The 19480-nt window shown below is 44.9% G+C and overlaps 1 non-coding gene across 1 annotated transcript; it reads right to left on the reverse strand.

Moving 5' to 3' along the window:
• Window positions 1-18067: 18067 nt before the first annotated feature.
• On the reverse strand, window positions 18068-18142 carry Trnat-ugu. Its single transcript has one exon. It is a non-coding gene; the product is annotated as a tRNA-Thr (tRNA).
• Between the last annotated feature and the right edge of the window lie 1338 nt (window positions 18143-19480).

Below are 19480 nucleotides of genomic sequence, written 5' to 3' on the forward strand. Positions count from 1 at the left end.
GAAAAGAGGTTACAAAGTGAGCATCACAAAAAGTAAAACAAGAGTAATGGAATGAAAATATAATAGGCGATGCTTACTAGGAGCCGCGCGGGATTAGCCGAGTGGTCTCAGGCGCTGCAGTCATGGACTGAGCGGCTGGTCCCGGCGGAGGTTCGAATCCACACTCGGGCATGGGTGTGTGTGTTTGTCCTTAGGATAATTTAGGTTAAGTAGTGTGTAAGCTTAGGGACTGATGACCTTAGCAGTTAAGTCCCATAAGATTTCACACACATTTGAACAGCTTACTAGGAACGCCTTGAGTGCGAGGTCGCAAAACGTCAATAATGTTTACGGCATTCGACGGCCCACATACTGTCTACCAAGCAACCACATATTGGTTGCTAATGGCAACAGGCGGAGGGACTGGAGGTATCCAGTAGTGAGCAGAGGATGAGGCTACGCAGCGTCGCTGAACTGCTTAGTTGATGATTAATTTACAGCAGTGTTGCAGTGCTAATGCTGCTGATCCAAAGCACAGCAATGGCAACGATAAATAAAGCAAACACTGTATTATATCTACAACAACAGTTGCCAAAGTTGACATTTTATCAGGAAGGAACACAAGGAATTTCGCAGAGTGAGAAACAAGTGGCAGATGAAATATTGGCGTTTCTGCAATATGAGTCAGGGGAATGTGTGGTTCGTATACACTCGTCTGTGCGGACGATGCAGACGAGTATACAATGATAACGATACGTGCTTAACATGTGAAAGTGATACTGAAACAGGTGTCGAGGCATGTAGGTCATCATCCTTGTCGGTTAGGGAACTACAAATCCCTTCTCCGGTGAAATGTTGTAAAGGACAGTAAAGTAGCGGGTACTAAACATAATTACGTACATGGAAGATCACCCGCGCATAGTAAAAAAAATATGAATACATTTCGAATAAGTCGGCTGCAATATGACCGTATAGTACTTAAAAAAACAACGGACATTCAAGGTAGGTAAAGGCGCACTTATTAGAAAAACTGGTGTTTACTCGTTTCAGGGATTCTCGATACTATTTGCAGGAAGTGTGTGGCAGTGACCTAGTACGTCATACACATCAAACTGCGCGCGACATATATTACAGAGATTTCAATGGAATCGGTGGGTGGTTCCTTAACTTCAAACAGTGCTACGGAACTGGAAGACGTAAGATAATGAAATATCAAACAAACACAGCAAACTGTGAAATCGGCCCGGACATTTGTAAATGAGATATACAAACTTATCCCATCGTTCAGTAACACATTTGTTTTCAGCTCCGACCAATCGGAGTTTGAAGAAAGGACCCCTGGAAATTGGAGGTACCAAGAGAGTTGTGCCAAGATCAACTAACGACTGCCGACTGTTAATCTGGATGGTAAAATGGCTGGAAAGTTACTTATTGTGCTGCGAGAAGCAGCAGGTGCTCTGTGTCCCCCCCCCCCCCCCCCCCTCTCTCTACGATTCCTTCTCGTGTGCGTGATCTTGCAAGGGCACTAGAGAATATTTTCGTTCACAGCAAGTGAGAGTGAGAAAACGGGAGGAAGAGAAGTACAACTACTGTGTGAGCATTGCTTTTGGCTAATAGCTGGTCAAAATAACTTCCTTTTGCTTGAGCCCTAGTCTGCAAACAAAAATCATACTCCTGTAGAGCAAACTATCCCTCCTGAAAAGTGCGTGGCATTGCAATTTATACCACATGGAACCACTGGGCAAATTCAGCCTCTCGATGTTTATTTTGTACGTATCTATACAGCATATTATCACATTATATGCAGCTATGCCCGAAAGGATGTCTCCACCTCCCGAACACTCATTTTCTGTCGCACTCCTCATGCACACGGTGAGTCATTAGGAGCTAATATTTTTCCTGTCATAATTGTTAACACAACACATTCAAATAAGCCTTACTATAGACTGAACTTAAGATCTCGATCTCAGGGGTTATTTGTAAGTGATTTACATTACGATGGCCGAAGTAGTAAAGCTACAAAATCCAAACTGGCAGTAACAAGAACATCATTTGTGGGAAAGAGAAATTTGTTAACACAAAACAGAAATTTAAATTTTACGAATTTTTTCTGAAGGTATGTGTCTGGGGTCTGGTCTTGTACAGAAATAAAACGTGGACGACAAAGCAGTTCAGACAAGAAGAGAGAAGACGCTTTTGAAATGTGGTGCTACAGAAAAACGCTAAACATTAGGCTGGTAGATTGGATAACTGTGTGTGAAATCTTATGGGACTTAACTGCTAAGGTCATCAGTCCCTAAGCTTACACGCTACCTAACCTAAATTATCCTAAGGACAAACACACACACCCATGCCCGAGGGAGGACTCGAACCTCCGCCGTGACCAGCCGTACAGTCCATGACTGCAGCGCCTCAGACCGCTCGGCTAATCCCACGCGGCATTGGATAACTAATGACTATTGTGGAAATATTTCGGACTCAAGGTCATAACAGGCAACAACCTTCGACGCAATTTTTAACGCAAGACCTATTACTTAATGGTTTCTCCTCGTAGATAGCGGCAAAAGTGAGGAGTTCAATACAGGGAGCTCGGGCTAGTGCGAGATTTGTTACGTAACAATTTGGAGCATGCAATGTTTAAGCTGCGCAGAGTAGAGACTATCTAGCTCGCTTCCGCAACGGTTTGACGTATGCGTACCTGTTTGCTCGTCTAATGTATCAGTGGAGAAAAAAAAATTAAATCTCAGAGGACGTATGGAGCATTTGCATTAATCGCTCATATGTGTGTGTGTGTGCGTGTGTGTGTGTGTGTGTGTGTGTGTGTGTGTGTGTGTGTGTGAAACCCCGATTGTGACCAGTGCCCATCCTCTAATTTACATCTACATGATTACCCTGCAGTTCACAATTAAGTGCCCAGCAGAGGGTTCATCGAACGAACTTCAAGCTCGTTCTGTACCGTTCCGTTCTCGAATACCGCGGAAGAAAAAGGAACACTTATATCTTCCTGTACGAGGTCTGCTGTCTCTTAGTTTACTACGATGATCATTTCTCCCTATGCATGTGGGCATTACATTTGTGTGATTTATCGTATAATCGAAATTTACCAGGTTTCCTTTAACAATCATAACTCCACACTTTTCATCATTTCGAATCAATTGCAACTTTTTGAGCCATAGAGATATCTTGAATAAATCATTTTGCAATTGGTTTTGATCATTTTTATTACTTGTCTTATGACTGCTTCGACGTGGCCCGCCAAGAATTTCTCTCCTGTGCCAACATCTTTATCTCGGAGCAGCACATGCAACCTACGTCTTCAATTATTTATTGGATGTTTCCCAATCTCTGTCTTCGTCTACAGTTTTTAACATATACAGCTTCCTCTAGTACCTTGGAAGTCATTCGTTCATGTCTTAACAGATGTCCTACCATCCTGACTCTTCTTCTTCTTCTTCTTCTTCTTCTTCTTCTTCTTCTCATGTTTTCCATACATTTCTTTCCTCGTCGATTCTGCGGAGAATCCCCTCATCCTTACCTTATCAGTCTACCCAATTTTCAACATTCTTCTGTTGCATTGAATCTCAGATGCTTCGGTCTTTTTCGGTTTTCCTACAGCCCCTGTTTCATTACCATAGAATGCTGTGCTCCAAATGTACATTATCAGAAATTTCTTCCTCAAATTAAGGCCCATATATGATACTAGTAGACTTCTCTTGGTCAGTGCTAGATTGCTTTTAATGTCCTCCTTGCTCCGTCCGTCGTGTGTTATGTTGCTACCACAAGGTAGCAATATTCCTTAATTTAATTTACTTCTTGGTCCCTAATTCTGCTGTTAAGTTTATAGCTAATCTCATTCCTGCTACACCTTATTACTTCGTCTTTCTTCGATTTATTCTCAATCCACATATTGGTCTCATTAGATTGTTCATTTCATTCAGCAGATCCTGTGATTTTTTTTTCACTTTCACTGAGGATAGCGATGTTGTCAGGGTATCTAGTCACTGATATCCTTTCATCTCTAATTTTGATTCCACTCTTGAACCTTTTTTTATTTCTATAATTGCTCCTTCGATGTGCAGAGTGAACACTAGGGGCGAAAGAATAATTCCCTGTCTTACACGCTATTTAATATGAGACTTTACAAGTAGGGAAATGACAGCACCATCTGCAAACAACCTAATAGCGCCGCTCAGATTTTCTCCTACGTCGTTTATGTAGATCAGGAGCAGCAGAAGGTCTATCACACGTCCTTTGGTAACACCAAATATCACTTCCATTTTACTTGATGCCTTTCCGTCAATTACGGAGAGGGGGGGGGGGGACGTGTTCAATACGTATTGCAACACTTTTTTATCCTGAAAGCATGTTGGTTTTATTTAGGATTCCAATACGCCATATTATTCCCCATTCTTCTGGCTACCAAACCCTATTTTTCAAAATAATCTCCGTTCAATGTGACGGCCTTACGACGCTTTACTGGGAGGGTCTGTATGCCCGCATGTTGCCACAGTACTGGGCGACGTCGGAGCCAACGTCTTGTTGCATCAGTAATCTCCTCATTGTCCATGTACTTCAAAAAATGGTTCAAATGGCTCTTAGCACTATGGGACTAACTTCTGAGGTCATCAGTCCCCTAGAACTTGAAAATTCTTAAACCTAACTAACCTAAGGACATCACACACATCCATGCCCGAGGCAGGATGCGAACCTGCGAGCGTAGCGGTCGCGCGGTTCCAGACTGTAGCGCCTAGAACCGCTCGGCCATGCCGGCCGGCCCATGTACTTCATGGGGCCAAACAGATGGAAGGTGCAAGAGCCGAGCTGGTAGGGTGGATGAGGAAGAACAGTCAAATGAAGTATTGTTAGCCGCTCTCGGGTGCGCAGACTTGGGTGAGGCCCTGCTTTGTCATGGAAAAGGAGAAGTTCGCTAGCATTTTTGTGGCGACTAACATGCTGAAATCGTTTCTTCAATTTCCTGAGGGTAGCAGAATACGTTTCAGAGTTGATAATTACACCACGAGGGAGAGATGAAACAGAATAACCCCTTCAGAGACCCATCAGAACCACGCCATTATTTTTTCGGTTGAGTGTGCGGCTCTGAATCTTTTCTTCGGAGGATAGGTGGTGTGGCCACCTCATGGAGTGCCGTTTTGTTTCCGGTTCGCAGTGATGAACCCATGTTCAATCGCTTTTGACGATATTCGACAAATAATTTTCTCTATCAGCCTCGTAACGCACAAGCAGCTCCGCAGAGATCCGTCGTTGTCCTTTACGGTGTTCTGTTAGGCGGCGAGGAATCCAGGGGACATACACCTTTTGAGTACCCCGAGCGGTACTGCCAACTGAAACGCCCAGTTGAGGTATTTGATTGTGATCCATGGATCTCCTCTAATGAGAGTGCCCGCATGTTCCCATATTGCAGGCGCCACAGCTGTGTGCGGACAGCGGGAGATCGGCCAGCTTTGCGCGACATTGTTGCGATGAAGACAGGTGCCACACCCAACTACTCACCTTAGTTTTGTTCAATGCCAGATATGGGTAACCACTCTGCAAGTGCCTATGAATATCTGTGATGCTCTGGTTTTCAGCCTGGAACGCACTTCCGTTACAAACGTCATCTTGAAGGCAACTATGCGAACTTCATGAAATTATACCGACTCATGCGAGAATATTCCACCTTGTCCCAGAACGAGATCCGCATTTTTTCAAACTGGCCAAGAAAAAAAAAAGTGTGGAATTACTTATTGAACGCCCCTCGACTACAAACTGTGACCTTTCTGACAGGAACTCACGAATCCAGTCGCACAACTGAGGCGACATTCCACAGGCACGCAATTTGATTAGAAGTCGCTTGTGAGGAGCGCTGTGAAACGCCTTCAGGAAATCTAGAAATATGTAATCAATCTGAGATCCTCCCCGTCGATAGCACCTATTACTTCGTGGGAATAAAGAGCTAGGTGTATTTCACAAGAAAGATATTCTGTGACTCTGTGTTGGCTAATTATCAATAAATCGGTTTTTTTTCTTTGAGGTAATTCACAATATTCGAACATAACGGCAAGGTTCCTTTCCGGCCTGGAATACATTAAGTCTTAAATTTGCGAACGGGAGGAACGAACGCGAGACAAGTGTGTGAGCCTATACCAAGCACTGACCTTGAGAGGGACATAAACGTCTGAATAATTCTGGCGAATATGACTAAAACAATAAAGAGGGGCTCAAAACGTCTTGCAGAGCATACGTTATTTTTATCAGCAATTCGGCAGCTGTGTCGCTTCGCAGGAAGATTTAAGAGAAACGGCATCGCTGACGTCGTGTCTGCCGAGGAGGTGGCAGGCGACGGGGCTCTAACATCGGCATTCCCTGTCGCCGGGAACCTGCAGACGCCGCGCCTGAGTGGTTTTTAATCGGACGGAGAGACGCAGTGGCAGAGCTATGGGCGGAATGACGGCGCGTAATGCGTTTCTGATTGCCCCTGCCGCGAGGCAGATGCTATCTGTCCACCGTTACTTCCCACCCTGTCTCGCGAAAGGTGAGCGGAAAGAGATCCCGAGCCCCTGCTACATCGACAGAGGACCAACACCCAGGCGTCGAGGCGGATTTAAGCACAGAACAGAGTGGCAAGCAGCTACTCGAAGAGAGGGTGATCCTGCTTTGTTTCACTACTACACGGTGTTCAGTGCCACCCGTCTCGCTATCACGCAGAAGCTGGTCTGACTTTTAAAGTGAAGAACGTCTCACATTAAAGCGCTGTCCCCAACGTGGTTCATCTAACATAGCATCAAATTCTCACCCCTCCTCACCCACACTGAATACTTCCGCATATTCTACGCCATTGGTGGACAGCCAGCGGCCTGCGACTGCTTTCAGTCCGGCCTGTGGAAGGGACCCCTGGGACACAGAGAGCGCCGGCCGAGGTGGCCGAGCGGTTCTAGGCGCTACAGCCTGGAACCGCGCGATCGCTACGGTCGCAGGTTCGAATCCTGCTTCGGGTATGGATGTTTGTGATGTCCCTAGGTTAGTTAGCTTTAAGTAGTTCTAAGTTCTAGGGGACTTATGACCACAGCAGTTGAGTCCCATAGTGCTCAGAGCCATTTGAACCATTTGAAACATTATCATCGTTTTGTAAATGAAACTGCCTTTTCCTGCTGCTAGTTACTTTATGTATCCCACACGCGTTTCGCCTTCTCCTGTCCTAACGCACCATCAGTGGAATCTATAACGATACAGCAGAGCTAGTTTTAGATCATTAAACAGTTCACTTCACGATTTTTTTGTAAAAAAGTAATTACGATTTGCTAATCTGCGTTGACTCACATCTGGTCTGGAGGTCGCACTACCACTTTCATCACTGCCATACAATCACATCTTTGTCTTCGCGCCTTCCACACACTGTTCACCATGTTTCTCACTCTTTTTGGTGGTGGACTATTGTTCTTTCGTCACTCGATACAACTAATTCGTCGTACACTGTTTTTCACAACGTAAATATTGCGACTCCATTACGTGTTTCATCTTTTTTTGTATGTTTACCTGCCTGTTGCCAACCTAACGAAGCATATGTTCGAGACTAACTTCTATTTATGATGTTTATACCGTGCTTGTGTATGAGTGAGAGAGAGGGGGATAGAGCCGACAACTTTTTTTTGCGAGGGGGGTGAGGGGTTTACTAGCTGTTAGCGAGTGCTTGATAACTTTGGTGACAGGTGATTGACTTTTAGTTTCAATATTCCTTGGAGACCCAGGACGAGGTAATAGTGATTTGCTGCTTTAATTTTGGACACCAGTGTATTTGTGTCTGGGACGCTCTTTACCCCATCAACTACTTGCGTGGTATTTAGCTGCGGACTCCCGAAGTCTACTCGTATGGCCTTCTCTACCTTTAGGGGAGGAGAATGGAAAAAATACCACCTACGTAACACAACTCACACCACATGTACACACAATGCGCATATTCATTAACATACGGCGACATACACACACACAAGCCTGAAAATACATAGATGTGAGTCAGCTACTGTAAACTGTCAATCTGTGTTTACAATAATAACATACATTATGTACATTTCTGGACGAACCTTGGGATTAAGCTCTTATGAAGAAGATACTTGCATCTGCTAAATCGATACTAAGCTTCTGAAAATGACAAACCGGTAAAGCGTAATAAAAATATATTCGCAAAAGATAATTCTGAAAAATATATACACAAAGGTTGCAGAAAATTACAGCCATAAACAAAATAACAAAATAATATTATAAAACGTGAAGTTGTTATCTGTATATTGCAAATGGAACAGTAACTGCACATATTTTATTTACATTAACAAAATTCACTTGGCGTGGGATACCCTGCAGAGCGCCAATGTTCCATGCTGCAGCAACGTAAGTACACTAGCATCTGATATAATAAAGCCAATTTTAAAAAAAAAAATCTCCAGCCTCTTTACGTGTGCATAGGAAGAAGGAACGACAACGGGGTCATTAGAGACGGAGCACAAGATCGGAATAGGGAAGGACGGGAAAGGAAACCGGCCGTGTCCTTACAAAGAAACCAATCCGGCGTTTACCTTAAGCGATTCAAGAAAATCACGGGAAACCTAAATCTATATGGCGAGTTGAGGATTTGAACTGTCGTCCTCCCGAATGCGAGTCCAGTGTGGTAACCGCTGCGGCGCCTTACTCTGAGTGTGCGTTATAAAAAATAATAACAATTCAATATTAAAAGAATTTCAAGTACCAACAATAAATCTGAGAAGAAAGAAACGGTGTACTGACGAAGAGTGGCTTTTCCAGACGATTTTTCTGTTTCACCTGAAAATTTAGGAAACGCAGAAGACAAATCAGTCGCTTGTAACAGATAGTCAGTGGGCTAGATTCCGAATCTCTGCAGATATTAACATAAGAAATACGTGAAAATTTTTTACAGACGGACGTGGCTGAAACACATAAGATCAAAAAGTTGGACTATATGCGATAGAAAACCGATAAAAATGTGTTAGAAAACTGCACTATAAACGAATGGATTCAAAAAGTAGAAAGAGCGTGTGGATTAAATAGAGTAAAAATCAAGACATGCATAAATAATGCATTACAGTATGGCAACGAAACCAGAGTGCCTCTACACTAGTGAGTGTGCTAGCACTGAATTATAAGTTAGGCAAACTACACTACTGGCCATTAAAATTGCTACACCACGAAGATGACGTGCTACACACGCGAAATTTAACCGACAGGAAGAAGATGCTGTGATATACAAATGATTAGCTTTTCAGAGCATTCACACAAGCTTGGCGCCGGTGGCGACACCTACAACGTGCTCACATGAGGAAAGTTTCCAACCGATTTCTCATACAAAAACAGCAGTTGACCGGCGTTTCCCGGTCAAACGTTGTTGTGACGCCTCGTGTAAGGAGGAGAAATGCGCACCATCACGTTTCCGACTTTGATACAGTCGGATTGTAGCCTATCGCGATTGCGGTTTATCGTATCACGACATTGCTGCTCGCGTTGGTCGAGATCCAATGACTGTTAGCAGAATACGGAATCGGTGGGTTCAGGAGGGTAATACGGAACGCCGTGCTGGATCCCAGCGGCCTCTTATCCGCGTGGCTGTAACGGATCGTGCAGCCACGTCTCGATCCCTGAGTCAACAGACGGGGACGTATGCAAGACAACAACCATCTGCACGAACAGTTCGACGACGTTTGCAGCAGCATGGACTATCAGCTCGGAGACTATGGCTGCGGTTATCCTTGACGCTGCATCACAGACAGGTGCGCCTGCGATGGTGTACTCAACGACGAACCTGGGTGCACGAATGGCAAAACGTCACTTTCTCCGATGAATCCAGGTTCTGTTTACAGCATCATGATGGTCGCATCCGTGTTTGGTGACATCGCGGTGAACGCACTAGAGATGAGTAGTTCGCGAACGAACGGGTGCAATGAACGGTTCACCAAGACGAACGAAAGGACCGAGGAACGAATTTCAAGGAACGATCGGTTCATAGTTCACTTCGGTCGCGGCGGTCTACTTATAGTTCTCGGGAACGAGGAACGATCGATTCATAGTTCACTAGTTCACTTCGGTCGCGGCGGTCACTTCGGCAGTTCTCGTTCCAGCCTCGGTGGCGTGCTCGTCTCAGTCTCGGTCTCCCTCGGTCGCACTCGTCGTTCTTCGCATGACCTACCTCAGTTCCACTACCGACTGCTCCTAGTTAGTTCAGTATCCAGTTCGTTTCGTTCACTGCGCTCGCCCATTTTACATGTGTTCCGAACTGTTCCTCCACTTGGGTCTGGCTCTTCAGAATCCACGACCGGTAATCAAATTGTATTTTATAGCTACGTAAATTACATAAAAATCACGTTGTATGTAATAGGTACGTCTTTTCAGGTAACAAAAGGGCATATCAGCTCACTTCATTATATCGATGAACAGCAAAAGACATACTTATAAAAAGGCAAGTTATTTTCGTTATTCATACATTCTTTGGTTTCATCGACTTGATTTAGCAACTAACTTTCAGTAATTTGCTAAATTTTTAGTGTAAGAAAATTCATATAAAACGATTTTCGTGTATCTTTCATATACAAAACATTACATTTAGGAAGGCTCTAATTACTTTTAAGTTTGGTTGTTTCTAATTTGCATTACCTGCTAGTTTGGTTTCTTTGAAAAAAAGAAATGGGTTGTGGGTCATTTTGTCTCAGCAGGAAAGCGGTGATTTTCCATTTGAAACTTATTATCTCAAAAACATTTGTTCAGAAGGAGCTTTCAAACCAAAAACTTTACAACCGCGAACTTAATTATTATTATTATTGCCTCATTAAGTTTAATAATGCAACATAAAAACATAATTTTTACTAAGCGTGTGACGCAAGTATGATGAGAAAACCACATTTTATTTTATGCTTCCATAAAGTCTACTTCGCCCACGAACTCAGAGACAACGTGAAGTATATATAGGGTTTAAAGGATTATTGTTTACACCGTATCATAGCTATGTAGTGGAAGTCGAATCGAAGAATTTTATAGAAGACACTTGTGGTCTATTAAGTTGGAACACAGCCACCAACAGGTTTACAAGACTACATGTGCTATAGCCCATGCGCGTCGCCTGAGATTTTCATGTTCTCTTCTCCAGCTCTCTACACATCGTCATCGATTGTTTCGCCATTGTTGCTTGCATTAGCTTGTTATTTCTTCACTGTCTAATTATTACATGTTTGTCTGTTTGTTGTATCTGTTCGTAACGGACAACACATCGTCCGTAATTGGCGAGCAGTCTGTACTCGGGGCCGGTTTTCCGTGCGCCACCCTATATTATTTCCCTGCGATCAGCCACACAACGCTACAGTTGGCTAAACGAGAGGTTCTGCAGAATCACAGAAATTACTTCTAAAAGTGTGTAAGAATTCTGTAATGAATAAAAACTCTATACTCCAGGGGGGAGGCAAGTGCCCCCTCTTGGTGCCCTCCATCCTTCAGTCACCTACACTACTAGTTTTCAGTTTTTCACAAGAACCATATACCAAGCACAAATGAACGGTGAACGAGTAAAAATGAACGGTTCCCAAAAAAGAACTATCAGCAGTGAACTAGTGCCCAAGGATGAACGAGTTTGCCCATCTCTAGAACGCACATTGGAATCGTGTATTCGTCATCGCCATACTGGCGTATCACCCGGCGTGATGGTATTGGGGTGCCATTGGTTACACGTCTCGGTCACCTCTTGTTCGCATTGACGGCACTTTGGACAGTGGACGTTACATTTCAGATGTGTTACGACCCGTGGCTCTACTCTTCATTCGATCCCTGAGAAACCCTACATTTCAGCAGGATAATGCACGACCGCACGTTGCAGGTCCTGTACGGGCCTTTCTGGATACAGAAAATGTTCGACTGCTGCCCTGGCCAGCACATTCTGCAGATCTCTCACCAAATGAAAACGTCTGGTCAATGGTGGCCGAGCAACAGGCTCGTCACAATACGCCAGTCACTACTCTTGATGAATTGTGGTATCGTGTTGAAGCGGTATGGGCAGCTGTACATGTACACGCCATCCAAGCTCTGTTTGACTCAATGCCCAGGCGTATCAAGGCCGTTATTACGGCCAGAGGTGGTTGTTCTGGGTACTGATTTCTCAGGGTCTATGCACCCAAATTGAGTGAAAATGTAATCACATGTCAGTTCTAGTATAATATATTTGTCCAATGAATACCCGTTTATCATCTGCATTTCTTCTTGGTGTAGCAATTTTAATGGCCAGTAGTGTAGAAATATTAGTGAGAGAATCATGCCGCGCGGGATTAGCCGAGAGATCTCAGGCGCTGCAGTCATGGACTGTGCGGCTGATCCCGGCGGAGGTTCGAGTCCTCCCTCGGCATAGGTGTGTGCGTTTGTCCTTAGGATAATTTAGGTTACGTAATGTGTAAGCTTAGGGACTGGTGACCTTAGCAGTTAAGTCACATAAAATTCACACACATTTGAACGTTTTTGAGAATCATGGTCTGATAACAATGTCAGAAGCTTGAAAATTTCGAAGCAATAGTGAAATATACCACAATAAAGAAAAAATCAGAAACAATCAGGAAAAGACGACTGATATTTATTCGACATTTCTTCATGATGCATGAGAATAGGCTGACAGAACTTCAGGTCTCTCTGGGAGAAGAATTTAACAACAAGCTTGATCGAAAATGTTGAAAATATTTAACAATTCACGAGATAAAATCCTTAGCAGCAGCAGAAAGAAATATTTTCAGAAGGAAATTCAGATGTATTAGAAGACAGAAGCAGTGAGAGAACACACGCGTGAAGTGGTTTGAGGAAAGAAGAAGAGGAATACCGAAATGATGAAAGACTCGGAGGAAAAGAGAAGAGGAAAGAAAAGAAACATAAATTGTCACCTGGGCCCTAGTTGGCCGTAAAGAAATGGGAATAAATAACTAAATAAATAAACGAGTCTGGCATCATAATCTATACTCATAGCTGAATCCAATTAAATTTAAAAACACTCAACAAACGAGAAGAAGCTAGAAGTCCCTCTGTGATACCGCACGAGCAAGCTCGCTTTTCATCGGATGAAATTGGCTCGCTCAAAAGCTTTGTGTCTCAAGAGGGGGGGGGGGGGGGGGGGGGGGGGGGGGGGGAAGCGGCTCCACGGAGACGCACCGCTGAGTTCCATATTTCAAAACGACGGCTCGCGCGGGAACCGAGCGCAGCCAGGCAGAGGTTTCCCTTTTTCATTCCAAGTGGAGTGGCAACCCTGATGCATTCCGCCCTGAATCAATAGCACTCGCCCCGCGAGACATTAAAGTTCCCGCGACTCGCTGAGCCGACGTACCGGCAATTTCTAGCGCCCGAGGGAACGCTGCCGCACCAACACGGGACCTACGTCACGTCGGCAGTCGGCAACCGCCCCCAATCTCCACGAGTTTAGCCTTCCGGGGAGGGCTGTATGGCTCTGGAGCACGACGAGAGGCGAAGTAAAAGTCAAACTGTAATTGCAGTCGAAATGGCATTCCCCTTTGAGAAGGCACACGTAAAACCTCGACATGTGGGGTTATATATTATTTAAGCTGTAAAAACGAAGGAAAAAAGAAAAAGGAAAACAGAGAGAGGACGAAATGAGAGGGAGATAAATACGCAGACAGGACGACGAGAGATTCCATACACAACGAGGGCACATTATATGCACGGTCCAATCACATTAATGTCACCACCGCCTATATTCGATAGCAACATGCAATAACCACACACACACGGTTGGTGGCAGCACTAGCTGTGGCGGGTATATACGAGATGCGACAATACAGTAATGAGACTGACGTGAAAAATAAGTTGCTTACCTTTTTAGTCAAGTTTAGTGTTATCTCCTTCAGCAAAGTAATTCCCTTCTGACTGCACACACTTTTCCCAGCGCTTCTGCCATTGATGGTAACATTTCTGTAACTCGTGATGATGTTTGGATTGTGGGGCGTTCAACTGCGCAGTTATCAACGCCCGTACAAGGTCCCAACCTTTTCTCAGTCCAATCTTGCCAGTTGCATGAATGATGAAGAAATGATGAGGACAACACAAACACCCAGTCATCTCGAGGTAGGTGAACTTTGGAAATCATCTTCTGTAATATCCTCGTCACATTTTCTTGGACACCTTGTGTTGTTTGAAAATGGTGTCCCTTGATCGCCGTTTTGACTCTTGGAAATAGAAAAAAGTCGCACGGAGCGATATCTGGTGAATAAGGTGGCTGTGGTAGTACTGAAATTTGGTTTGAGGTTAAAAGATGCTGTACTGACAGAGCAGTATGGGATGGCGCATTTGGGGACCATTTTCGCACAAATCTTACTCATACCAAGATCTTCAGTTATTATTAGACGAACCGTTTCTCGATCAATGTTTAGTTCTTCTGCAATCATTTTCACAGATAATCTTCGATCAGATCGTACGAGTTCACGCACCCTGGCGAATTGACATCCGTCCGTGAGGTTGATGGTTGTCCACTGCGGTCCTCATCTTCAACATTCGTTCTGCCTTCACTAAACATGTTATTCCAACCAAAAACTTGAGCTCTTAACATAACCTCCTCTAGGTTCTAGGCGCTTCAGTCTGGAACCGCGCGACCGCTACGGTCGCAGTTCGAATGTGTGTGATGTCCTTAGGTTAGTTAGGTTTAAGTAGTTCTAAGTTCAAGGGGACTGATGGCCTCCGCTGTTAAGTCCAGTAGCGCTCAGAGCCATTTGAACCATAACCTCCTCTCCAAAAGCCTTCTGACGCTTACTGTAAGTTGCCGTCCCGGTTTCACCCAATTTAACGCAAAAAGAAATGGCATACCGTTGCGCAGTATTATGCGGTTCCATTTCCGTGACTAGAGACACAAAAACACTGTAAGTAGGCTGTTTTGGTTTTCTTATTGGTAACGCCACGTAGCGCTCTGTATGAAAATCACTGGCTGTGCTATGTGCAGTCTGTGGCTAATTTGCCTTGTTGTCTGCCATTGTAGTGTTGGGCAGCTGGATGTTTAACAAAATGGCTCTGAGCACTATGGGACTTAACATCTGTGGTCATCAGTCCCCTAGAACTTAGAACTACTTAAACCTAACTAACCTAAGGACATCACACACATCCATGCCCGAGGCAGGATTCGAACCTGCGACCGTAGCAATCGTGCGGTTCCGGACTGCGCGCCTAGAACCGCTAGACCACCGCGGCCGGCGATGTTTAACAGCGCATAGCGTTGCGCAGTTGGAGGTGAGCCGCCAGCAGTGGTGGATGTGGGGAAGTGAGATGGCGGATTTTTGAGAGCGGATGATCTGGACGTGCGTCCATCAGAAACAGTACATTTGTAAGAATGGAAGTCATGAACTGCTATATACATTATGACTTTTGAACACTATTAAGGTAAATACATTGTTTGTTCTCTATCAAAATCTTTCATTTGCTAACTATGCCTATCAGTAGTTAGTGTCTTCAGTAGTTTGAATCTTTTATTTAGCTGGCAGTAGTGGCGCTCGCTGTATTGCAATGGTTCGAGTAACGAAGATTTTTGTGAGGTAAGTGATTTGTGAAAGGTATAGGTTATTGTTAGTCACGGCCATTCTTTTGTAGGGATTATTGAAAGTCAGATTGCGTTGCGCTAAAAAAAAAAAAATTGTGTCAGTTTAGTGTTGATCTAAATAAGGAAAGAGAGAAATGTCTGAGTACGTTCAGTTTTGCTCAGCTGTTTGAAAATCAAATAACGTAAGAGGTTTACCAGGACAGTAATTCATAATTTTTCACTAAGTTCAGAGATCGTGCTGGCCAGGGAAGTTGCTGCGCGTCTTGAAGAGCACGTTGAGTTTCACGGGCAATGTGTGGGCGAGCATTATCCTATTGGAAAAACAGGTCACCTTTCTGTCGGAAGGACGAAAAAAAAAAACGGATGGAACATATTCTACACATACCGAGTAGTTGTTGGCATGCAGTCCAGAACCAGCAAATGTTAAGGACGTGTGAACTTATTAGAGCACAACTCACGACTAAGCAGTTGCATCGATGTGCCACTTGGACTAGAAGCAGCTTATAGACCAAGGTCAAAGATATTATGCCTACGCAAGCCTGCAGGGTTGCCACATCTTGAAAAGAAAATCAGTCTCATTACTTTATTGTCGCACCTCGTATAACGTGTCGGGCGGACACGTAAAACGTGCAGTCGTTGTCTTAAGGCGGAAACGGAGCAATTTATCAGACGTCCAAAAGGGTATAATCATTGTCTTTCAGGCCAAAGCTGGAACCATTTCCGAAAAGACTATGTCTGTAAAATGTTCGCATGCCGCCATGCATGGAAAATGGGCCTATCAAAACCCGGCGCCGAGGCAACTGTCGTCCACCACGTGCCATAGATGACAGGGGTGGACGATGGCTGCGGAGATGTGTACCTGCGAATAGACGTGCAACTGACCGCCCAGATGAACCAGTGAGCTACCAACAGAATCTCCTCAGCGAACGTCGTTCCTTGTGGGCCACTGGTTCATGCATCCATGCTGACTGCTACTCATCGGCAATGAAGGCTAGAATTTGCACGCAAATACAGCAACTGGACATCCACTGAGTGTTGACACGTGGTATATTCAGATGAATCATGTTCTATGCTCCATAGGACAGATGGCTGTTGGCATTCAGGAGGCTCTACAAAATTTGTCGGACGGGTGCACGCCGGATGAGCGTTATGGCCTGGGGAAATGTTTCCGTGGCATTCGTCATTCTGGAAGGCACAATGCATCAACTCAAGTATGCTCCAGTCCTTGGGAAGCATGTACAGTCCTACTAGTAGATTGTTTTTCTTCAGCACGATGTCATCGACGACGACCATAATGAAACGTGTTACAGCTCGTAGCGTACGTGCTTCGAAGAGCATCAAGATGACTTTACCATACTCTCAGCCGGCCGATGTGGACGAGTGGTTCTGGGCGCTTCAATCTGGAACCGCGCGAGCGCTAGGGTCGCAGGTTCGAATACTGCCTCGGTCATGCATGTGTCAGATGTCCTTAGGTTAGTTAGGTTTAAGTAGTTCTAAGTTCTAGGGGACTGATGACCTCAGATGCTAAGTCCCACAGTGCTCTGAGCTTATAGACCAAGGTCAAAGATATTATGCCTACGCAAGCCTGCAGGGTTGCCACATCTCGAAAAGAAAATCAGTCTCATTACTTTATTGTCGCACCTCGTATAACGTGTCTGGCGGACGCGTAAAACGCGCAGTCGTTGTCTTAATGCGGAAACGGAGCAATTTATCCGACGTCCAAAAGCGTATAATCATTGGCCACCAAACTCCCCGGATATAAACCCAGGCGACAATCTGTAGGACCACTTCGTCTGGCCTGTTCGCGCCATGTATCCTCAACCGAGAAACCTAGCGCAGCTGGCCACAGCACTTGAGTCGACATTGCTCCACATCGCTGTCGGTGTCTGGCAGCAGTCCACGTTGCAAAAGGTGTTTGTTCAAGTTTTTGACAAATGGTCACATAAATATATAGGGTGTTTCACTGTCTTTACATCAACCGTCTGGGGTGACAGGTCACGTCACGGGGAGACGAAATGTTCGCTTACACTTTCCGACGACGCTAGGCTCTCACACAGGGACGACAAGATGTCCCCTCAGTGACAGTGTCTACTGATCACGCATACAACCCACCCCAGTAAACTGACTGATCTTCAACAAGACAACGTTAAGGACGAGTGTCTCCAACGAGAAGCGTCGAAAAATATTTTAGAAACTATATTTTTTTTGGACTTACGTAATTTCACACGTGGTAGATGACTGGATTAGAGGCAACACAAAGTGCATATGCAAACCGTGCCATCTTTCAGAGCTGTAACCAATACAAAAAGACGCATAACGTCGCCTGCAAGTTCTGTGAACATTCTGACTATAACAAAAGTCCCCATGCCGTCATCTACCACTCCTAGACATTTGACGCAAAGACCTTGAAATTAGATGTATTGGGTGGACAAAAATATGAAAACACCACAAAAACAAGTGATAATTAAATCAAGACCTTAAGCTGCTGACAGGCGTTGATACACATCAACGGGGACGGTTGAAAATGTGTGCCCCGACCGGGACTCGAACCCGGGATCTCCTGCTTACATGGCAGACGCTCTATCCATCTGAGCCACCGAGGGCAGCAGGAGATCCCGGATTCGAGTCCCGGTCGAGGCACACATTTTCAACCGTCCCCGTTGATGTATATCAACGCCTGTCGGCAGCATAAGGTCTTGATTTAATTATCATTTCATTCTAGAGAGCAGCGTGGCCACAGATGGTATCTGTTCTTTCGGACATCTTCATATAGTTAAGACTAACCGGCCATTGACCTTCTTCTTCTGTGCGGATGCAAACGCATTGCCCGAACTCCCGGGACTGGGTAAGACTGACTGCCGTGAGTAATGAGTGTAATGGGCAGGGGCACTACGAATGTAGTGTGCGGACACAAAGTTGGAAACGTGGGTCTAAGGGGAGCGTGCAAGAGACAATTCCCTGCAGTCGCGCTATCCTCTGTGCCTTCGGTGGCTCAGATGGATAGAGCGTCTGCCATGTAAGCAGGAGATTCCCGGTTCGAGTCCCGGTCGGGACACACATTTTCAACAGGCCCCGTTGACGTATATCAAAGCCTGTCGGCAACTTAAGGTCGTGATTTAATTATCACTTAACTCTAGAGAGCTGAATGGTCAGCGATGGTATCTGTTCTTTCGGACATGTCTGAAAGAACAGATACCATCTTCATATACCACAAGAATTAGATTACCATGTAGTCATGTAGAAAAAACAGCTTCCAGTCGTCTCAGAATGGATTTATGAATGTCCTGTATGGTTTTCAATGCATTTTACACCATGTTTCCTGAAAAATAGTGGCAATGGAGGCGGATAACGATAACGCGCCGTACTATCCAAAAACACCACGAAGGCTCAATAGCACTGAAATCTGGTGACTGCGGAGGCCAGCGACATGGGACAATTCATCCTCGCACCCTCAAAACCAGTCCTGGAGACGGTGAGAGATGCGTGACAGGGGCCTCGTCGTCTTAGAACAAAGCATCACCATTGGAAAACAAACACTGTACCATGGGATGAACATGTTCAGCTAAAATGGTCACATAATCCATGGCAGTAACGTGATCTTGCAGAATAACCGCAGGGGCCATGGAATATCGCTATATGGCCGACCAAATCATGTCCGAACCCCGCAATGTTTCACTATAGGGGCGTAAGCTCCTCCAGAAACTGGAAACAGAGTGAAACAAGACTCATCCTACCAAATGACATCTTCCACTGCTCCTCAGCCCAGGCTTTATGGCTGCGACATAACGTTTTCCAGTTACGGACATTTCCAACATTGATGAGTGGTTTTGAATTCCAGCTCGCCCTGCAGTTCCTTAGTTATGGAGCTCCCTTCTTATTGTTTTGATACTGACAGGATTCGCGAGTGCAACATTCAGTCCCACAGTGACTTTGGCAGCTGTC

The sequence above is a fragment of the Schistocerca americana genome, chromosome 6 (assembly GCF_021461395.2).
Source record: "Schistocerca americana isolate TAMUIC-IGC-003095 chromosome 6, iqSchAmer2.1, whole genome shotgun sequence".
In the NCBI taxonomy this organism is placed as follows: Eukaryota; Metazoa; Arthropoda; class Insecta; order Orthoptera; family Acrididae; genus Schistocerca; species Schistocerca americana.